This window comes from Chlorocebus sabaeus, chromosome 6, assembly GCF_047675955.1.
Source record: "Chlorocebus sabaeus isolate Y175 chromosome 6, mChlSab1.0.hap1, whole genome shotgun sequence".
Lineage (NCBI taxonomy): Eukaryota > Metazoa > Chordata > Mammalia > Primates > Cercopithecidae > Chlorocebus > Chlorocebus sabaeus.
The window spans coordinates 12,663,750-12,682,853 of NC_132909.1; the positions used below are offsets into that span (position 1 = coordinate 12,663,750).

The 19,104-nt window shown below is 48.5% G+C and overlaps 1 protein-coding gene across 6 annotated transcripts in view; it reads right to left on the minus strand.

Moving 5' to 3' along the window:
- Positions 1–276: 276 nt before the first annotated feature.
- The window catches only part of BLOC1S3 (biogenesis of lysosomal organelles complex 1 subunit 3), a 61,277-nt gene continuing 42,449 nt past the window's right edge, over positions 277–19,104 (minus strand). For 4 of the 6 annotated variants that reach the window (XR_012093139.1, XR_012093140.1, XR_012093137.1 and 1 more), the window contains 2 exons: positions 6,824–8,261; positions 277–3,473 (listed from right to left, as the gene is read on the minus strand). The gene's annotated coding sequence lies outside the window, so the exon portion shown is untranslated. The remainder of the gene's footprint in view (positions 3,474–6,823; positions 8,262–19,104) is intronic. The other 2 variants (XR_012093138.1, XR_005238321.2) reach the window with 2 other exon arrangements.

The window sequence follows — 19,104 nt, forward strand, 5'->3', positions numbered from 1 at the left end:
GGCGGGCGCCTGTAGTCCCAGCTACTCGGGAGGCTGAAGCAGGAGAATGGGGTAAACCCGGGAGGCGGAGCTTGCAGTGAGCTGAGATCCGGCCACTGCACTCCAGCCCGGGAGACAGAGCGAGACTCCATCTCAAAAAAAAAAAAAAAAAAAAAAATCTATCAATGTCTTTCTAAGCATTACTTTATCTCATGTCATGTATTTTGATACGTTATTTTTTTTTTCATTGAGTTTTATGTAGTTTATACTTTCTCTTTTGATTTCTTCGACTTCTGGGTTATTTACTTTCCAAATACTTGTGGTTTTTTTTTTTTTTTTCTGAGACAGAGTTTTGCTCTTTTTGCCTAGGCTGGAGTGCAAAGGCACAGCCTCAGCTCACTGCAACCTCTGCCTCCTGGATTCAAGTGATTCTCCTGCCTCAGCCTCCCAAGTAGCTGGGATTACAGGCACCCGCCACCACGCCCAGCTAATATTTGTATTTTTAGTAGAGATGGGGTTTCACCCTGTTGGTCAGGCTGGTCTCGAACTCCTGACCTCATCAGGTGATCCACCCACCTTGGCCTCCAAGTGCTGGGATTACAGGCATGAGCCACCGCACCCAGCCAAGGGTTTTTGTTTTTTTGGAGTTATCTTTGTATTACTGATTTCTGTTATGGTCACAAAACATATTTCATAATATTTTAACCTTCTAGATAGATCTTGCCTTTTATTTATTTATTTATTTATTTATTTATTTATTTATTTTATTTATGTTTTGAGACAGAGTCTCTTCTGTGGCCCAGGCTGGAGTGCAGTGGTATGATCTCAGCTCACTGTAACCTCCGTCTCCTGGGTTCAAGCACTTCTCGTGCCTCAGCCTCCTGAGTAGCTGGGATTACAGGCACCCGCCACCACAACAGGCTAATTTTTGTGTTTTCAGCAGAGATGGGGTTTTACTATGTTGGCCAGGCTGGTCTCGAACTCCTGACCTCCAGTGATCTGCCCACCTCAGCCTCCCACAGTGCTAGGATTACAGGCATGAGCCACCACACTCGGCCTAGATCTTGCCTTTTTATCCAGTTTGCCAATCCCTACCTCCTAATGGAGTGCTGAATTTCTTTACATTTATTTGTGATTATGGAAATAATTGGGCGTAAGTTTACCATCTGGCATTTCATTTGTCCCTTCCGTTTTTGTTGTTGTTGTTGTTTTTCTTCAGTGGCCTTTTTCCTGCCTTTTAGCTTAATTCAGTAAAATTTTAATATTCCATCTATCTCCTTTTTTGTGATTTTTATGATTACAAAGTTGAGCATTTTGTGTTTGTATTCTTTTTATGATTACAAAGTTGTAAAATGTAAAATTATTATTATTTTTCTTTTTTTCTTTAATTGAGACAGAATCTCACTCCGTCACCCAGGCTGGAGTGCAGTGGCGGCATCTTGGCTCACTGCAACCTCCGCCTCCCAGGTTTGAACGATTCTCCTGCCTCAGCCTCCTGAGTAGCTGGGATTACAGACGCCCGACACCACATCCGGCTGATTTTTGTATTTTTAGCAGAGACAGGGTTTTGCCATGTTGGCCAGGCTGGTCTCAAAGTCCTGACTTCAAATGATCCACCCGCCTCGGCCTCCCAGAGTGCCTGGATTACAGGCATGGTCCACAGCACCCAACTGATTATTTTTATTTCTAACAGGTTACAGATTCATAAGAAGTTACAAAAAGAGTACATGGTGCTGGGCGTGGTGGCTCACGCCCGTAATCCCAGTACTTTGGGAGGCCAAGGTGGGTGGATCACCTGAGGCCAGGAGTTCAAGAGCAGCTTGGCCAACATGGCAAAACCTGTCTCTACTAAAAATACAAAAATTAGCTGGGCATGGTAGCAGGCACCTGTCATCGCAGCTATTCGGGAGGCTGAGGCAGGAGAATCGCTTGAATCCAGGAGGCGGAGGTTGCGATAAGCCGAGATCTCGCCACTGCACTCCAGCCTGGGTGACCCAGCGAGATTCCATCTCAAAAAAAAAAAAAAAAAAAAAAAGAGTCCATGGTGGTCTTGTTTGCCCTTCGCCCACTTACCTCTGATGCTAACATTTTTTTTTTTTTTTTTGAGGCGGAGTCTTCCTCTGTCATCCAGGCTGGAGTGCAGTCGTGCTATCTCAGCTCACTGCAGGCTCCGCCTGCTAGGTTCACGCCATTCTCCTGCCTCAGCCTCCAGAGGATGCTAATATCTTATATAACTATAATACAACATCAAAACAGGACATTGACATTAGTTCAATTCTAAGACCTTATTCTTCTGATTTCACTGGTTTTACTCACTCATATATGTACCTGAGCACATGTGTGTGCATGCAGGCGTATGCGTGTGCCATTGCACATTCCTATGTGTAGCACTAGGAAAATTTTTTTTTTTAAATTTTTTGAGATGGAGTCTCGCTCTGTCTCCCAGGCTGGGGCGCAGTGGTGCAATCTCAGCTCTCCGCAACCTCTCCACCTCCTGGATTCAAGCAATTCTTGTGACTCAGCCTCCCAAGTAGCTGAGACTATAGGTGTGCGCTACCACGGCCAGCTAGTTTGTTTTTTTGAGACAGAGTCTCGCTCTCTCACCCACACAGGAGTGTGGAGTGCAGTAGCACTTGAATGTAGTCTGCAAGAAGTTAAAGATGTGGACTATAAACTCTACAGTGACCATTAAAAAAACAAAGCAGGCCAGGCATGGTGGCTCACGCCTGTAATCCCAGCACTTTGGGAGGCAGAGACAGGTGGATCACCTTAGGTCAGGAGTTCAAGACCAGCCTGGCCAACATGGAGAAACCCCATCTCTACTAAAAATACAAAAATTAGTCGGGCGTGGTGGCAGGCGCCTGTAGTCCCAGCTACTCAGGAGGCTAAGGCAGGAAAATCACTTGAACCTGGGAGGCAGAGGTTGTAGTGAGCCGACATTGTGCCACTGCTCTCCAGCCTGGGCGACAGAGTGAGACTCTGTCTCAAAAAAATAAAATAGCTGGGTGCAGTGGCCTATACCTGTCATCCCAGCACTTTGGGAGGTTGAGGCAGGTGGATCATCTGAGATCAGGAGTTCAAGACCAGCCTGGCCAACATGGTGAAACCCCATCTCTACTAAAAATACAAAAAATTAGCTGGACATGGTGACGGGCGCCTATAATTCCAGCTACTCTGGAGGCTAAGTGAGGCAGGGGAATCCCTTGAACCCAGGAGGCAGAGGTTGTAGTGAGCCTAGGTCGTGCCACTGCACTTCAGCCTGGACAACAAGAGCGAAACTCTCAAATAAATAAATAAATAAAATAACAAAACAAAGAACTATAGCCAATAAACCTACAAAGGAGATAAAATAGAATCATAAAAATTACCTGATTAATTCAGCCAGGCATAGTGGCTCATGTGTGTAATCCCAGCCCTTTGGGAGGCCAAGGCGGGAGGAATCACTTGAGCCCACGAGTTCGAGTCCAGCCTGGGCAGCACATGAGACACCATCTCTATTAAAAAAAAAAAAAAAAAAATTAACTAGGTGTGGTGGCACATGCCTATAGTCTCAGCTACTGGAGAGGCTGAGGTAGGAGGATCACTTTTGTCCAGGAGTTCAAGGCAGAAGTGAGCCATGATCACACCACTGCACTTCAGCTTGGGTAAAAGAGTGAGATCCTGGTTCAAAAACAAACAAACAAACAAAAAAACTTGATTAATCCAAAAGAATGTGGAAAAAGAGAACAATGACCAAATGAATCAGGAAAAAAACATGAAAATAATATATATATATATAGAGAGAGAGAGACAGAGTTTCGCTTGTTGCCCAGGCTGGAGTACAATGGTGCAATCTTGGCTCACCACAACCTCCGCCTTCTGGGTTCAAGCGATTCTCCTGCCTCAGCCTCCTGAGTAGCTGGGATTATAGGCATGCACCACCACACCCGGCTAATTTTGTATTTTTAGTAGAGACGGGGTATCTCCATGTTGGTCAGTCAGGTCGCGAACTCCCAACCTCAGTTGATCTGCCCTCCTCAGCCTCCCAGAGTGCTGGGATTACAGGCGTGAGCCACTGTGCCCAGCCAATCGATTTTTTTATTTTTTATTTTTTATTTTTTGAGACATAATTTCACTCTTGGAGCCCAAGTTGGAGTGCAATGACGAGATTTTGACTCACTGCAACCTCCACCTCCCAGGTTCAAGCGATTGTCCTGCCTCAGCCTCCCTAATAGCTGGAATTACAGGTGTGTGCCACCATGCCCGGCTAATTTTTTGTATTTTATTTATTTATTTTACTAGATACGGGGTTTAACCCTATAGGTCAGGTTGGTCTCGAACTCCTGACTTCAGGTGATCCACCTGCCTCAGCCTTCCAAAGTGCTGGAATTACAGGCGTGAGTCATTGCGCCTGGCCCCTAATTTTTATTATGTTTGTAGAGACGGTGTCTCGGTATGTTGCCCAAGCTGGTCTCAAACTCCTGGCCTCAAGTGATTACCCTGCCTCTTTTCTCCATGATAACCACTCTAATAGGTGGAGAATGACCTTGTGGTTTTCATTTGCATTTCTCTAAGAACTAGTGATGTTGAGCAGCTTTTTATGTACTTGTTTTCATCTGCATATCTTCGTTAGTGAAGTGTTTATTCAAATCATTTGCCCTTTTAAAATAATTGGGTTGTTTGTTTTCTAGCTATTGACTTTTAAGAGTTCTTGAAATATTTGGATACTAGTTGTTTATCAAGTATGCAATTTGCCAATATTTTTCTCCCACTGTTTGGCTTATCTTTTCATTCTCTTAATAATGTTTGTTGAAGAGCAGAAGTTTTTAATTTTGATGGAGTCTAATTTATCAAGGTTTTCTCTTATGATCATGCTTGTACACAATAAACTTTTGTATATAATGAACTTTTGCATCATCTAGGGTCACAAAGATTTTCTCCTATGTTTCCTTCTAGAAATATTATAGTTTTAAGTTTTGCATTTAGTGATGTGGTTCATTTTGAGTTAACTTTTGTACAGAACATCTTTCTATTTAAAGTGCATTTTGGCCAGGCGTGGTGGTTCACGCCTGTAATCCCTACACTTTGGGAGGCCGAGGTGGGTGGATCACAAGGTCAGGCGTTCGAGACCAGCTTGGCCAACATAGTGAAACCTCATCTCTACTAAAAATACAAAAAATTAGCTGGGTGTGGTGGTGGGCGCCTGTAATCCCAGCTACTTGGAAGGCTAAGGCAGGAGAATCGCTTGAACCCAGGAGGTGGAGGTTGCAGTGAGCCGAGATCACGCCACTGCACTCCAGCCTGGGCAACAGTGCAAGACTCCATCTCACAAAAAAAAAAAAAAATTCTTGTGGGCAGCATAGAGTGGGGTCATGCTTTTTCATTCAGTCTGAAATCTCTGTCTTATAATTGGGTGTTTATATAATTTAGAGTCAATGCAATTATTAGTATGGTTAGATATAAATCTATTGTTTTTGGCCAAGCATGGCAGCTCACACCTGTAATCCTAGCACTTTGGGAGGCCAAGGCGGGTGGATTACGTGAGGTCAGGAGTTCAAGACCAGCCTAGCAAACATGAAGAAACTCTGTCTCTACTCAAAATACAAAAATTTCACCGGGCGTGGTGATGCATGCCTGTAATCCCAACTACTCGGGAGGCTGAGGCACGAGAATCGCTTGAACTCAGGAGGCAGAGGTTGCAGTGAACCGAGATCGCACCATTGCACTCCAGCCTGGACAACAAGAGCAAAACTCCAAAAAAAAAAAAAAAAAAAAAAAAAGGCAAAACAAAAATCAGCTGGATGTGGTGGCGGGTGCCTGTAATCCCAGCTAGTAGGGAGGCTGAGGCAGGAGAATTGCTTGAACCAGGGAGGCAGAGATTGCAGTGAGCCAAGATCCCGCCACTGCACTCCAGCCTGGGCGACACAGTGAGACTCCATCTCAAAAAAAAAAAAAAAAAAAAGGAATCCGCTGGTTCAGCTGGTTAAACTCTCTTAACCCATTGAACCATGAGAGGTAATATTAGACTGCTATTTTAAGCCAATGAGCTTTTGGAGTGGTTTGAGCTCTTGGGATGGGACTGCTATTTTAAGCCAGTGGGCTTTTGGGGTGAGGTGCCATCCCTCCCACATCTCCTGGCAGTGGTCAGATGGCAAGGAGAGAGAATCTGTGCATTTGGGGTAGGGAGAGCTCAGTGATTGATTGGAGCTTTGCATTGGATCTCAGTGCTGTTCTATTACAGTGGAAAGCAACAAGGGGCAGAAATCAGACACCACCCATAGAGGGAGAATTTAAATAAGCATTAGACAGAGGAAAATCCATTCTATCGGTGGGAACCTGAGTTCCGGCGTGCCTAGCCACTGTGGGCCAAAGTGCTCTGGGACCCTAAATAAACTTGAGGCCAGGTGCGGTGGCTCATGCCTGTAATCCCAGCACTTTGGGAGACTGAGGTGGGTGGATCACAAGGTCAGAAGTTCGAGACCAGCCTGACCAACACGGTGAAACCCCGTCTCTACTAAAAATACAAAAATTAGCTGGGTGTGGTGGTGCACACCTGTAATCCCAGCTACTCAGGGGGCTGAGGCAAGAGAATCGCTTGAACCCAGGAGGCAGAGGTTGCAGTGAGCCGAGAGCATGCTACTGCACTCCGGCCTGGGCAACAGCAAAACTCCATAAATAAATAAATAAACAAACAAATAAGAAAGGCAATCAGGTCACAAAAACTGCAATTCCTGGGCAAGTCCTGGTGCCTTGCTGGGCTCAGAACAAGTGGACCTGGAGGACATGAGGTCCAGTGAGACATTGGCTGAGGAGCCAAGGGAGTGCTTGAGCCCCCAAGCCCCAAACCCCAGGCAGTATAGCTTACAGTTCCAGGAGAGACTCCTTCCTTCTGCTTGAGGCGAGGAGAGGGAAAAGTCAAGAGGTCTTTGTTTTGCAACTTGGATACCAGCTCAGCCACAGGACGACAGGGCATCAGGCAGAGTCCTGAGGCCCCCATTCCAGGCCCTAAATCCTGGATGACATTTCTAGACACACCCTGGGCCAGAAGGGAAGCCACTGTCTTGAAAGGAAGGACCCAGTCCTGGCAGGATTCATTACTTGCTGACTAAAGATCTCTTGGACCTTGAATAAACACCAGTGGTTTGCCAGACAGTACTCGCTTCAGGCCTTGGGTTAGACGCAGGGCCGTGCTGATTTCAGGTGTGACCAGTGCATTCCCAGCTGCGGTGGTCCTGGGGAAAGACGCCTGCTTGAGGAAAGGAGAGGAAAGAGTAAAGGAGACTTTGTCTTGCATCTTGGGCACCAGCTTGGCCACAGTGGGGTAGAGCACCAAGTGGCTGCTGGCATCCCCAATCGAGGTCTTGGCTCTTGGACAGCATTCCTGGATCTGCCCTGGGCCAGAGGGGATCCCTCTTCCCTGAAGAAAAAGACCCAGGCCTGGCAGCATTCACCACAAGCTGACTGAGGAGGGCTTGGGCCTTGAGTGAACATCAGCAGTAGCCAGGCAGTACCCGCCATGGGCCTGGAGCAGTGGTGGCCACAGAGAGAGACTCCTGTGTGAGGAAAGGTGAGGGAAGAATAGTGTATTAGTCCGTTTTCACGCTGCTGATAAAGATATACCTGAGACTGGCTAATTTATAAAGAAAAAGAGGCTCAATGAACTCCCAGTTCCACGTGGCTGGGGAGGCCTCACAATCACGGCAGAAGCTGAAAGGCATGTCTTACACGGTGGCAGGCAAGACAGAATGAGAACCAAGTCAAAGGGGTTTTCCCTTATAAAGCCATCAGATCTCATGAGGCTTATTCATTACCACAAAAACAATATGGGGGAAATTGCCCCCATGATTCAGGTATCTCCCACCAGGTCCCTCCTATAACATGGGGGAATTATGGGAGCTACAGTACAAGATGAGATTTGGGTGGGGACACAGTCAAGCCATATCGAGTGGGAAAGACTTTTTCTCGTAGCTTGGGTGCCAGCTCAGCCACAGAATAGAGCACCAGGTAGATTCCTAAGGTTTCTGTCTCCGTGCCCTGGTTCCCATATGGCATTTCTGGACATGCCCTGGGCCAAGAGGGAGCTCACCACCCTGAAGGGAAGGACACAAGCCTGGCTGGCTTCACCACCTGCTGGCCGAAGAGTCCCTGGGCCTTGTATGAACATTGGCGGAAGCCAGGTAGTGGCTGCCACAGGCCCTGGGTGAGACCCAGTGGTGTGTTGGCTTTGGGTCTGACCCAGTGCAGTCCCAGTGGTGGTGGCCACAAGGGTACTTGTGTCTCCCCTCCAGCAGCTCCAGGCAGTTCTGCAGAGAGAGAGAGAGACTGTGTTTGTTTGGAGAAAGTAAGGGAAGAGAAGAGTTTCTGCCTGGTAATTTAGGGAATTCTCCTGAATCTCACCCAAGACCACCGCGACAGTACCTCTAAGATTCCCTTTTTTTTTTTTTTTTTTTTTTTTTTTTTTTGAGACAGGGTCTTACTCTGTCACCCAGGCTGGAATGCAGTGCTGCAGTCTCCACTCACTGCAACCTCCACCTCCCATGCACAAGTGACTCTCCCAACTCAGCCTCCCAAATAGCTGGGACTACAGGTGCCCGCCCCTACGTCCGGCGAATTTTTGTTTTTTTGGTAGAGACGGGGTTTCACCATGTTGGCCAGGCTGGTCTCAAACTCCCGACCTCAGATAATCTGCCTGCCTCGGCTGCCCAAAGTGCTGGGATTACAGGCGTGAGCCACTGCGCCTGGCCAGTACCTCTTAAGATTCTGCAAGAATCACAGCGTTACTGAGCCTGGGGTGCCCCCTAATGCAGATACAGCTGCAGTGACCAAAAGTTTAGATCACAATACTCTATTTCCTTTAAATACCTGGAAAGCCTTCTCAAGAAGGATGGGTTCAAATGAGCCAAGACTACAAAGACTACAATAAACACTGAACTCGTCAATTCAATGCCCAGCCATTGACGAACATCCACAAGCATTGACACCATGCAGGAAAACATGACCTCACCAAGTGAGCTAAACAAGCCTCCAGTGACCAACCCCACTGTGACACAGCTATGTGACCTTTCAGATAGAGAATTCAAAACAGCTGTTTTGAGGAAGCTCAATGAAATTCAAGATAGCACAAAGAAGGGATTCAGAATCCTATTGGATAAATTAATCAAAGAGATTGAAATAATTTTAAAAAATTAAGCAGAAAGGGGCCAGGCGCGGTGGCTCACGCCTGTAATCCCAGCACTTTGGGAGGCTGAGGCGGGTGGATCACGAGGTCAGGAGATTGAGACCATCCTGGTTAACACGGTGAAACCCCGTCTCTACTAAAAATACAAAAAAAAATTAGCTGGGCGTGGGGGTGGGCACCTGTAGCCCCAGCTACTCAGGAGGCTGAGGCAGGAGAATGGTGTGAAACCGGGAGGTGGAGCTTGCAGTGAGCTGAGATTGTGTCACTGCACTCCAGCCTGGGCGATGGAGCGAGACTCCATCTCAAAAAAAAAAAAAAAAAATTAAGCAGAAAAAATTCAACTGACACACTGAAGAATGCATCAGTCTCTGAACAGTAGAATTGATCAACCTGAAGAATTGGTGAGCTCAAAGACAGGCTATTTGAAAATACGCAGTCAGGCTGGGTACAGTGGCTCATACCTGTAATCCCAGCACTTTGAAAGGCTGAGGTGGTAGGATCACCTGAGGTCAGGAGTTTGAGACCAGCTTGGCCAACATAGTGAAATCCCGTCTCTACTAAAAATACAAAAATTAGCCGGGTGTGGTGGGGTATGCCTGTAATCCCAGCTACTCAGGAGGCTGAGGCACTAGAATTGCTTGAAACTGGGAGGCAGAGGTTGCAGTGAGCCAAGATTGCACCACTGCACTCCAGCCTGGTCGACAGAGTCTCACTCTGTCTCAAAAAGAGGAGAGGAGGAGAGGAGGAGAGGAGAGGAGAGCAAGACACAGTCAGAGGAGACAAAATAAAAAATAAAGAATAAGGGCCAGGTGCAGTGGTTCACGCCCGTAATCCCAGCACTTTGGGAGGCTGAGGTGGGCGGATCATGAGGTCAGGAGTTTGAGAACATCCTGGCCAACATGGTGAAACCCCATCTCTACTAAAATACAAGAAATTAGCTAGGCATGGTGGCAGGCGCCTATAATCCCAGCTACTTGGGAGGCTGAGGCAGGGGAATTGCTTGAACCTGGGAGGCAGAGATTGCAGTGAGCCAAGATTGTGCCACTGTAGTCTGGCAACGGAGCAAGACTCCATCTCAAAAAAAAAAAAAAAAAAAAAAAAAAGAATAAAGGCACACCTACAAGATCTGGAAAATAGCCACAAAAGGTAAAAATCTAAGAGTTTTATTGGCCCTAAAGTAGAGAGATTGAAACAGAAAGTTTATTAAGTGGGATAATAACAGAGAACTTTCCAAACCTAGAAAAAGATATCAATATTCAAATACAAAAAGGTTATAGAACACTAGGCAAATTTAACCCAAAGACTACCTTCAAGGCATTTAATAATCAAACTCCCAAAGATCAGGTTATCCCTAAAGGTCCTAAAAGCAGCAAGAGAAAAGTAACAAATAACATACAATGGAGGCCATGTGCAGTGGCTCACGTCTGTAATCCCCAGCATTTAGGGAGGCTGAGGTGGGTGAATCACTTGAGGCCAGGAGTTAGAGACCAGTCTGGGCAACATGGTGAAATCCTGTCTCTACCAAAAATACAAAAAGTTTAGCCAGGCATGAGGCCAGGCGCAGTGGCTCACGCCTGTAATCCCAACTACTCAGGAGGAGGCTGAGGCACAAGAATCGCTTGAACCTGGGAGGTGGAGGTTGCAGTGAGCTGAGATTTCGTCACTGTGCTTTAGCCTGGGTGACTGAGTGAGACTGTGTCCCAAAAACAAAAACAAACCTACAATGGAGCTCCAATACGTCTGGCAGCAGACTCTTCAGTAGAAACCTCACAGGCTAGGATAGAGTGGCACGACATATTGAAAGTGATGAAGGTGGCCGGGGGCGGTGGTTCACGCCTGTAATCCCAGCACTTTGGGAGCCCGAGGCGGGCGGATCACGAGGTCAGGAGATCGAGACCATCCCCATCGTGGCTAACACGGTGAAACCCTGTCTCTACTAAAAATACAAAAAATTAGCCAGGCGTGATGGCGGACGCCTGTAGTTCCAGCTACTCGGGAGGCCGAGGCAGCAGAATAGTGTGAACCCGGGAGGCGGAGCTTGCAGTGAGCTGAGATCACACCACTGCTCTCCAGCCTGGGTGACAGAGTGAGATTCCATCTCAAAAAAAAAAAGAAAAAGAAAGAAAGAAAGTGATGAAGGTGGCCAGGTGCGGTGGCTCACATCTGCAATCCCAGAACTTTGGGAGGCTGAGACAGGTGGATCACCTGAGGTCAGGAGTTCAAGACCACGGTGAAACCCTGTCTCTACTAAAAATACAAAAAAGCCAAGCGTGGTGGCGGGCACCTGTAATCCCAGCTACTTGGGAGGCTGAGGCAGGAGAATCGCTTGAACTTGGGAGGCGGAGGTTGCAGTGAGCTGAGCTTTCACCACTGCACTCCAGAGCCTGGGCAATAGAGTCTAGAAAAAAACAAAAAACAAAACAAAACCCTTCCCCATATGGTTCTGAGTTAGAGTTGGCCAAAAGAGAAAGTTGCATGAAAACTGGAAGAAAGAAGTCGAGCATGGTATTTTTCTTGGACGGTTGCTCTATTTAGATGTGGCAAGAGACAGATGTAGATGTGTTAGGGGGTTCCCATGTGCTCTCGCTCTGCCCTGAAGGGTGAGACAGATGCAAATGTTCAGGGCCTTGTTTCCCCCACACTCCTGTTTATCTCTTCTCAATTTTCTGCCCTGCTAACCACCAGGGACCTCGGGCTCAACACCAGATGCAGAGGCAACAGCCTTTCATGACTCTGATAGTTGGATATGCCTGACTTCCCAGATTTTCCTGCAAAGTCTGACTTGTTCCCCTGTCTAGTGCTTCAGGAGGGCTGGCCAGAGATTTTTCATGGACTCCCTAACTCTCCTTTTTTTTTTTTTTTTTTTTTTTTTGAGACGGAGTCTTGCTCTGTCGCCCAGGCTGGAGTGCAGTGGCCGGATCTCAGCTCACTGCAAGCTCCGCCTCCCGGGTTTACGCCATTCTCCTGCCTCAGCCTCCCGAGTAGCTGGGACTACAGGCGCCCGCCACCTCGCCCGGCTAGTTTTTTGTATTTTTTAGTAGAGACGGGGTTTCACCGGGTTAGCCAGGATGGTCTCGATCTCCTGACCTCGTGATCCACCCGTCTCGGCCTCCCAAAGTGCTGGGATTACAGGCTTGAGCCACCGCGCCCGGCCTCTCCTTTCTATATATATATATTTTTTCTTGAGACGGAGTCTCGCTCAGCCATCCAGGCTGGAGTGCAGTGGTACAATCTTGGGTCACCGCAACCACCGTCTCCCAGGTTCAAGCAATTCTCCTGTTTCAGCCTCCCAAGTAGCTGGGATTACAGGCACCCACCATCATGCCTACCTAATTTTTGTATTTTTTTTTTTTGAGATGGAGTCTTGCTCTGTCGCCCAGGCTGGAGTGCAGTGGCTGGATCTCAGCTCACTGCAAGCTCCGCCTCTCGGGTTTACGCCATTCTCCTGCCTCAGCCTCCCGAGTGGCTGAGACTACAGGCGCCCGCCACCTCGCCCGGCTAATTTTTTGTATTTTTTAGTAGAGACGGGGTTTCACCGTGTTAGCCAGCATGGTCTCGATCTCCTGACCTCGTGATCCGCCCGTCTCGGCCTCCCAAAGTGCGGGGATTACAGGCTTGAGCCACCGCGCCCTGCCTTAATTTTTGTATTTTAGTAGAGACGGGGTTTCACCATGTTGGCCAGGCTGGTCTTGAACTCCTGACTTCAGGTGATCCGCCCACCTCGGCCCTCCCAAAGCACTAGGATTATAGGGGTGAGCCACCACACCTAGCCTCTAAATCTTTTTTTCTTTTTTTGGTTGTTGTTGTTGAGATAGAGTCTCACTCCATTGCCTAGGCTGGAGTGCAGTGGCACAATCTCAGCTCACAGAAACCTCCACCTCCCAGGTTCAAGTGATTCTCATGCCTCAGCCTCTCGAGCAGCTGGAATTACAGGCACCTGCCACCACACCCAGCCAATTTTTGTACACTTTGTAGAGACAGGGTTTCGCCATGTTGCCCAGGCTGGTCTTGAACTCCTGAGCTCTAGCCATCTTCCCACCTTGGTCTCCCAAAGTGCTGGGATTACAGGTGTGAACCACCACACCTGGCCTTCTTTTTCTTTTTTTGAGACAAGGTCTCACTCTGTCACCCAGGCTGGAGTGCAGTGGTGCGATCATAGCTCACTGCAGCCATAAGGGGGTAAAGGAAAGAAAGCCCCTCAGCCCCCTCCACTCCCAGCACTCCACCCACCTGCTGAGGTCCCACTCGGGTCCCTGTGCCTGGGAGACGCCGTGGGCCCCTGTGGGACCACGCCCCCAGAAAGAAGCCATGGCTTCTGAGCACTTCTCCACTCAAACTCTGAGTCACTGCTCTCTCTCAGACACCTTCATAAAATTGATTTTTTCTTTTTTTTTTGAGACGGAGTCTCGCTCTGTTGCCCAGGCTGGAGTGCAGTGGCACAAACTCGGCTCACTGCAAGCTCCGCACCCCAGGTTCACGCCATTCTCCTACCTCAGCCTCCTGAACAGCTGGGACTACAGGTGCCCACCACCATGCCTGGCTAATTTTCTTTTTTTTGTATTTTTAGTAGAGACGGGGTTTCACTGTGCTAGCCAGGATGGTCTCAATCTCCTGACCTTGTGATCTGTCCGCCTTGGCCTCCCAAAGTGCTGGGATTACAGGCGTGAGCCACCGTGCCCGGCCATAAAATTGATTTTTAAACATTCTTTTTTAGAGATGGGGTCTCACTATGTTGCCCAGGCTCGTCTCAAACTCTAGGGCTCAAGCGATCCTTCCTCCTTGGCCTCCCAAAGCACTGGGAACCACTGCTCTTGACCTCTAATGAGCCTCCACTATCTCTAAGCACCTATGCTCGCCTTTTCTGAGCTACCATCCTTGTCACATCCCTTACAACTCCCCACGGAGTCTGGCACCTGCATGGTGATACCCTCAGGAAGTACCCTGCACCCACTGCCGAGGAGAAGCTTCACACAAAGGCCTGTGGAGGAAGGGGAAGGAGGATCCCAGGACAGAGGGCCTTCCCTCTGGGGCAGGAATGTCCCTCTATCCAGCCTGCTGTTCCTCCAGCCTCTAGAGGGCCCCAGCCTCTATGGCTCTAGAGGGCCCCAACCTCACCTCAACCCCTGCACGTCTCCATGATCTAAGCCTCCCTCTATTACCACACATCCATTCTCTACTCCAGCCGGGCCAGTCTCTTAATTCCCTGACCTCCTTCACACCGCCAGGTCTTTTCTGGACTCTCAGCCTCCATTTTTCTTTAAAAAAAAAAAAAAAAAGAAAAGAAAGAAAAACTGGGCGCGGTGGCTCACGCCTGTAATCCCAGCACTTTTGGGAGACCGAGGCGGGTGGATCATGAGGTCAGGAGATCGAGACCATCCTGGCTAACACGGTGAAACCCCGTCTCTACTAAAAATACAAAAACTTAGCCAGGCATGGTGGCGGGCGTCTGTAGTCCCAGTTACTCGGGAGGCTGAGGCAGGAGAATGGCATGAACCCGGGAGGCAGAGGTTGCAGTGAGCCAAGATTGTGCCACTGCACTCCGGCCTGGGTGACAGAGCGAGACTCTGTCTCAAAAAACAAAATAATTTTTTCCCTTTCAATTATCTCACCTACCCAAAGACCCCTGCCTCCTGCACATCAAATTAATTCCCATCTCCCTAAATTCCCTCGGGAATATTCCCCTAGCACCTCCTCCGTGGTAGGCTCAGTGCTGTGGGACACTGACGACCACCCAGAGGGGTCAGACCTACCCTGACCTCGGACCTCCTAGCCCAGCCTCACCTGGACCATGGACATCATGTTGCATTATATTTGAGACAGAGTCTTGCTCTGTCACCCAGGCTAGAGTGCACTGGTGCGATCTCAGCTCACTGCAACCTCCATCTCCTGGGCTCAAGCAATTCTCAAGTTTCAGCCATCCAAGTAGCTGGGATCATAGGCGTGTGCCACTATGCCTGGCTAATTTTTGTACTTTTAGTAGAGACAAGTTTTCACCATGTTGGCCAGGCTGGTCTCAAACTCCTGGCCTCAAGGGACCTGCCTGCCTCAGCCTCCCAAAGTGCTGGGATTATAGGTATGGGCCAGCATGCCCAGCTAGGGACATTTTTTTGGGGGGTGGAGGCACAGAGCTTCATTCAGGCTAGAGCGCAATGGTGCGATCTCAGCTCACTGCAACCTCTGCCTCCCGGGTTCAAGCAATTCTCCTGCCTCAGCCTCCCAAGTAGATGGGATTACAGGTGCCCACCACCCCCCACCCCGCTAATTTTTGTATCTTCAGTAGAGACGGAGTTTCACCATGTTGGCCAGACTGGTCTCGAACTCCTAACCTCGTAATCTGTCCGCCTCGACCTCCCAAAGTGCTGGGATTACAGGTGTGAGCCACTGCGCCCTGCCTAGGACAGGCAGGCTACTTTTCTAAAGTAGCACCTAAGGCTGGGTGTGTTGGCTCACGCCTGTAATCTCAGCATTTTGGGAGGCTGAGGTAGGAGGATCACTCAAGCCCAGGAGTTTGAGGCCAGCTTGAGCAACATAGTGAGACCCCATGTCTAAAAAAAATAACAACAATTAAAAGGAACTGGTGGGGCTTGGTGGTGCACGACTATAGTCCCAGCTACTCAGGAGACTGAGGTGGGAGGATCACTTGAGCCCAGGAGGTCAAGGCTGCAGTAAGGCATGACTGCACCACTGCACTCCAGCCTGGGCAACAGAATGAGATCCTGTCTCAATATTATTAATTAATTAATTAATAAAAAATAAAGTAGCACCTAACAGAATTTAAAATGTACTCACTCTTTGACCCATCAACTCCACATCCGGAAATATGTTTCTTTCCAAGATACTCATACATGTGGGAAACGAATATGTTCAAAGATAATCTTTGCAACACCGTATGTAGTCACAACAATAGGGAACACCCTGAATGGTCATCAATAGGGGAACGACTAGTAGATGGCTGGGTCACTGTATGAGTAAACAGAATGGCTCAGCTGTTTTTCATTCTGATTAGAATACTCTCCAAGACATATGACTACTTGAAAAAGGCAGGCTGGGCGCAGTGGCTCACGCCTGTAATCCCAGCACTTTGGGAAGCCAAAAAGGGTGGATCACCTGAGGTTGGGAGTTTGAGACCAGCCTGGCCAACATGGTAAAACCCCTGTCTCTACTAAAAAACACAAAAATTAGCCAAGCGTGGTGGTACATGCCTGTAATCCCAGCTACTCAGGAGGCTGAGGCAGGAGAATCTCTTGAAGCCAGGAGGTGGAGGTTGCAATGAGCTGAGATCAGGCCATTGCACTCCAGCCTGGCCAAGAAGAGGGAAACTCTATCTCAAGAAAGGAAGGAAGGAGGGAGGGAAGGAAGGAGGGAAGGAGGGAGGGAGGGAAGGAGGGAAGGAGGGAAGGAGGGAAGGAGGGAAGGAGGGAGGGAGGGAAGGAGGGAGGGAGGGAAGGAAGGAAGGAAAGAAGGGAAGGAGGGAGGGAAGGAAGGAAGGAAAGAAGGGAGGGAGGGAGGCGGGAAGGGAGGGAGGAAGGGTGCAGAACAGTAGGCTTCCATGTAAATTAAATATACATCTGTGGCTGGGCCCGGTGGCTCATGCCTATAATCCCAGCACTTTGGGAGGCCGAGGTGGGTGGATCACTTGAGCCCAGGATTTCAAGACCAGCCTGGGCAACATGCCAAAACCCCATCTCTACTAAAAATACAAAAAGTAGCTGGGCGTATTGGTGTGAACCTGTAGTCCCACATACTCGGGTGGCTGAGGTGGGAGAACTACCTTCACCCAGGAGGCTGAGGCTACAGTTAGCCATGATTGTACCACTGCACTGCAGCCTGAGTGGCAGAGTGAGACTCTGCCTCAAAAAGAATTAAAAATTGGCCGGGTGCAGTGGCTCACGCCTGTAATCCCAGCACTTTGGGAGGCCAAGGTGGGCAGATCACCTGAGGTCAGGAGTTCGAGACCAGCCTGACCAACATGGAGAAACCCCATCTCTACTAAAAATACAAAAATTAGCCAGGCATGGTGGCGCAAGCCTGTAATCCCAGCTACTCGGGAGGCTGGGGCAGGAGAATCGCTTGAACCCGGGTGGCGGAGGTTGTGGTGAGCCGAGATCACGCCACTGCACTCCAGTCTGGACGACAGAGCGAGACTCCGTCTCAAAAAAAAAAAAAAAAAGTATAAGACACACACCACCACACACACAGTACACAAATCTTTAGTGTGAACACAAATCTTTAATTTCCACCCATATGAAGAAATACAATATTGACAGTGGCTCAGATGCAACCCCTCATGCAGTCATCACCCCTTGCTTCCTCCCCGTTAACTACCGTCCTGACCTTCAACACCCCTTAGCATGGTTTTGTCTGGTTCTTTTTTTTTTTTTTTTTTTTTTTGAGACGGAGTCTCTCTCTGTCGCCCAGGCTGGAGTGCTGTGGCGCAATCTCGGCTCACTGCAAGCTCCGCCTCCCGGGTTCACGCCGTTCTCCTGCCTCAGCCTCCCGAGTAGCTGGGACTACAGGCGCCCGCCACTGCGCCCGGCTAATTTTTTCTATTTTTAGTAGAGACGGGGTTTCACCATGGTCTCGATCTCCTGACCTTGTGATCCGCCCGCCTCGGCCTCCCAAAGTGCTGGGATTACAGGCGTGAGCCACCGCGCCCGGCGGTTTTGTCTGGTTCTAACTGGAGATAAGTGGAATCATACAGTATGGGCTCTGGCTTTGTTGGCAGAACATTATGCTTGTGAGATACATTCATGTTGTGTGCAGAAGGTCATTTGTGTTCATTGTTATAATGTCTGTTGTATGAATGTAGCATGCTTTACTTATCTAGTCACCAATGGATTGACATTTAGATTGTGTCTAGTTTGAAGGTACAATTTATCTAGGAATACTGTCTTTTGGAACACATATGCGCTCATAATAAACCAGAGGGAAATAAATGGAAGGATCGCAGGTGTATTAGCCTGTTTTTACACTGCTATAAAGAAATACCTGAGAAACTGACTGGGTGTGGTGGCTCAAGCCTGTAATCCCAGCACTTTGGGAGGCTGAGGCGGGTGGATCACCTGAAGTTAGGAGTTCGAGACCAGCCTGACCAATATTGTGAAGCCCCATCTCTACTAAAAATAGAAAAATTAGGCAGACGTGGTGGCAGGCGCCTATAATCCCAGCTACTTGGGAGGCTGAGGCAGGAGAATTGCTTGAACCCGGGAGGCAGAGGTTGCAGTGAGCTGAGATCAGGCCACTGCACTCTAGCCTCGACGACAGAGTGAGACTCCGTCTCATTAAAAAAAAAAAAAAGAAAAGAAAAGAAAGAAAAAAGAAAGAAAAAAGAAAAAGAAATATCTGGGAAATTGTGGCAGAAAGTGACGGGGAAGCAAGGCACATCTTACGTGGCAGGTGAGAGAGAAAAGCACAGAGGTGAACTGCTGGACACTTTTTAAAACCATCAGCAGCCAGGCGCGGTGGCTCACGCCTGTAATCCCAGCACTTTGGGAGGCCGAGGTGGGCAGATCATGAGGTCAGGAGATCAAGACCATCCTGGCTAACACAGTGAAACCCCGTCTCTACTAAAAATACAAAAAAGTAACCAGGCATGGTGGCGGGCGCCTGTAGTCCCAGCTACTCGGGAGGCTGAGGTAATAGAATGGTGTGAACCCAGGAGGTGGAGCTGGCAGTGAGCCGAGATTGCACCACTGCACTCTAACCAACAGACCAAGACTCCGTCTCAAAAAAAAAAAAAAAGAAAAAAAAAAACAAATACCATCAACTCTCGTGAGAACTCACCACCACGAGAACAGCATGGGGGAAACCACCCCTATAATCCAGTCACCTCCAACCATGTCCCTCCCTTGACATGTGGGGATTACAATCTGAGGTTAGATTTGGGTGGGGACAGAGAGCCAAACAGTATCAACGGTGTATGCATATTTCTAATCTTAGGAAGTAATGCTAAACAATGTCCCCAAATT